Source organism: Silurus aristotelis (genome assembly GCF_946808225.1).
Source record: "Silurus aristotelis genome assembly, chromosome: 1".
Taxonomy (NCBI): Eukaryota; Metazoa; Chordata; class Actinopteri; order Siluriformes; family Siluridae; genus Silurus; species Silurus aristotelis.
The window spans coordinates 21043248-21047186 of record NC_139574.1 but is presented as its reverse complement, the minus strand read 5'-3'; the positions used below and the strand labels follow the sequence as shown (position 1 = coordinate 21047186).

The window sequence follows — 3939 nt, the reverse complement described above, 5'->3', positions numbered from 1 at the left end:
AGGTTCAGGTCAGGTTATGTCCATGTTAATAAAATGAAATTAACTATTTAAATTTTTTTTTTTTTTTTGTGTATCCGAGTAATTTTAGTGAGTCTAGGTATTAACGCAAAATAAATTAGAATTCACACAGGTGGTTTTAAAAGCAAATGATTACATTCCTGAGTTTATTCTGCCATCTACAGGAAATACGACGGTACTGTCCGCGTGCACGCGAAGGGGGGTTGAATTAGGCACAACACCTGTTCATATTTATTGTTCTAAATAAAAAGGTTTTGCCTCAAATTCGATTTAAGGGTTCCAGTAATTTCACGTTATCGTCTAATTGTAGTTTTTAGAATTTTAGAAATATCGTAACTGTTTTGTTTTAGCTAGACTATCTTAGCATTTGTTACTGTTTACATTTTAGAATTGTAAACGTCACAGTAGTTTAAGTGGGCGGAGCTTACACAAACTATATAATAGCGTTCGGCAAACAAAATCTTATATTTCTTGCTGAACAATCCATTGTGTCACGTACAAGATTTTTCTCATACTTAGGAAAATTCCCTTTTCACCACTGGTAACATCTGATATTCTAAGGTGAGGTTAAATCCTGATGAACCTGTTTGGGCGTTACATGCAGTATCTAGCTACTCATTTTGATGCGTTCCCCTGGTTGCATAAAAAGTCACTTTACTGTATCATAAATTAAAAATCTTATTTTTTATGTTTTAGTTTCTCTCTGAATTTCTTTTGCGTGCATCCATTAAGAAACGGGAAAATGACTTTTTATATATTTTTTTATTTTTTAATGTGGTCCTGGACCGTTAAAAAACCCCAAACAAATTTAAATGTAATGACCAGAGGGTATTGTTAATTTTACTAATCTTTTACAGTATCACACTTATGGTAAGGTGTCTAACGTCCTTTTTTCCCCCATGAGTTTTTTCATAATAATATGAACTGTATCTTATATTTTATATATATACACACTCTTCTAACAGGTGTTTAGTCAAATTTGGTTTTGAATCTCTGTTTTATTATGAATAATGTTTACTTTTAACACGATGAATAACAATTTACAAAAAGCTTTTTTTTTTTTGCCAGTGTTAATTTAGTAGAATTTATATCACAATACTAAGCTAGCTTGCCAATTTAGCTACTGTTACCAATCACTTCTCTATTAGTGATATACTGTGTTAGACAATACTTTATTATACATGAGCTTTATTTGTTTTACTTTTAATTTACTCTATTTTACTTTTTCTTACAAAGCTTTTAAATATCAAGTCAATTCTGACACACACACACACACACACACACACACACACACACACACACACACACACACACACACAGATGTATCAATCAGTTTAGTTTACATTATATGTACATGCAAACAAACTTGTCACACAATAATATAATAATAATGTTTCTTGTCTTCTCTTTTATTATAGAAGAATACCTCGATGAATTTAAATATTTCTAGTGAACAAATTTGTATAGAAAGTCAGTCTGCCATCGCTCAAGATCATCAGGTAATTCAAACCAAACACTTATTGCAGTTTGACATGGAAGTCAAATATTGGCAAATTTTCACTCTACAAACTAAATATTTAGGTCGCTTTAACATGAAGCTTTTTCTTCTACCTGAAACCTACAAGTTCAATAGGCAATCAGGTATATTTTCTGTTCTTTCCTATGAATAACTTCAGACTTTGTGGTTTCCAGGGTAACCTGCTTTCACGTTAATCTTAATTACTCAGGTCATTTTAGGATATCAGATACCATTTTTTAATGTCAGAAAAATCCTAGGATTCTTGATCACCTGATCATAACATCCAAATGTGCTTTTTCACCCAACTTTTGCCACAATGTTTGAAGCACACAGTGTCTTTGTATGTGGTATCCATAAACGAATTGGAATTAACCAGACAACTAACTACACCCCAGTCTCTTGTGGATAAATGAGTACAATTTCCCACCAGTATGCTCCAAAATTTAATGGAAAGCATTAACAGATGAGTGGAAATGATACCAGCAAAAGAGACTAAATCTGTAGTTCAATAATACATAATGTTTTGTTATGCGTTATGGTCAGGTGTCCACAGACTTTTGTCTGAAGTACCGTCTCGTGCTGTATTGTGAAATGAGGCTTTGACTTGAAAATAAATCGCAAAATTTTTGAGCAACTGATTAATTCAACTCACCCATAGTGAAATATGGAGAGACTGCAAAACATTTTATGTGCCAATTTCTGAGACTTAACACCAGATTTACTCCACACGAAAATAAATTAATGTGCATGTAAAAAGAATTAATAGAGACATTTTTAAATAGTGGTGAATAAAACTGATAAAGAATACAGATGTAATTATTTGTGAAGCTTTAGATTTAGAAATGCAGAAATGTAATTTTAATTTAGAAAATTTTAATTTAATTTTAATTGGTTTTGCTCTGGTCATGCATTTTCATGTTCGAATAGGCCAACAATTAATTATAAATTTGAATCATTACTACATTTTGTGTACATTTTATCAGGTGAAAGTATTTTGTATTTTGTGATTCAACAAAAGAAAAACTCATAAAGCATTAAATGTGTTTTTAGGCAGCATATGAGATGTGTTCTACCAACACCAGCCTGCAAAAGGATGCAGTGATGGCGAGCTCACCAGCCCCTCTGCACCACTCTCAGCAACCTTGTGAGAAGGATTCACATAAGAGGGAGCTCCGCCTGATGAAGAACAGGTAAGACTCGAGTACTAGTCTTAGCAACAAAATCAAAATACTGTTTTGAACCTGCCAAGAAGGCTTTGCTTAATCATATTGAGGCAGATAAACAATTAAAGCAGATCACATAGGATCCACTCCTGTGAGCCAAGAAAAGAAAAATAAACCCTGACCTCCAACCAGCTTGCTAGAGACAAAAGTCGAAGCCACTGTAAAGTTCACTGAGATCACAGTTAAAGTTTGTTATGGGCATTAACAGAATCATCTGTATATAGAAGACATTATGCATTCTGCTGCTTCCACATAATTGACTGATCCACTGAAATTGGATATATTGTACAATATTGTAAAGTTTTTAAATTCCTGTCAGAGGCTAGGGTTTATTTTACTTAGTTAAAATATATTTAAACAATTATTATAATTTGCCCGAGGTGCCTAGAAAATGCTCTATAAGTCAATGAAAATTAAAATAAAAGGGGTAAAATCTGAAGTAAATCTCCCTCCTAAGTAAATTGGTTTTAAAGTACTGTGTATTTTTAGAAGATACAAAAGATAGAAAATTGTGTGTGTGTGTGTGTGTGTGTGTGTGTGTGTGTGTGTGTGTGTGTGTGTGTGTGTGCAAAGTGGTTGTCTTACAGAACTGATTTGCTGCATTGAAAGATGAATGTGCTATTTTACCTTTGTCACTTGTGCTTTTTGCAGGTATGCGGCTAAAGAAAGTCGACGCAGAAAAAAAGAGTATATAAAAAGCTTAGAAGACCAAGTCGCCATGCTGACAATGCAGAACAAAGAACTCAAAGAGATGATTAATTTCTTAAAGGGAAATGTAAAAGTATAATAAATATCTTTTTGGGTCTTAACATTTACTGCTTAATTGCTTGTCTATACTTTTTATTTTTTATTCATTTGATTTTCATAAAGATTTTAATCTTCTGCTTTAATTTATGTCTTTGTGATAATAGAAATATACAAGTAAATAAATGCTTTTAACAAAAAAAAAAAAAAAAGTATTATCTATTTATTTATAGAAGTGTTTTATGTGTATATTTGATTGTACCTTTCTAATATGGCATCTCCAAAACAGCTCTTGTGGGATGTTCCCAGTCTGCAGCGAGCATTATCTATCAAAAGTGGTCCAACGAAGAAAAAGTAGTAAACTTGGCAACAGGGTCATGGGCGGCCAAGGCTCACTGATTCATGTTCAAGTTCGAGTTTATTTCTATAACACTT

General features: G+C 32.6%; 1 long non-coding RNA gene across 1 annotated transcript; it reads left to right on the top strand.

The window, feature by feature from the left end:
- The first annotated feature begins 224 nt into the window (after positions 1–224).
- Positions 225–3583, top strand: LOC310732234. The gene is made up of 4 exons (XR_014535413.1): positions 225–579; positions 1437–1517; positions 2588–2727; positions 3412–3583. It is a non-coding gene; the product is annotated as an uncharacterized lncRNA (long non-coding RNA).
- The last annotated feature ends 356 nt before the right edge of the window (positions 3584–3939 follow it).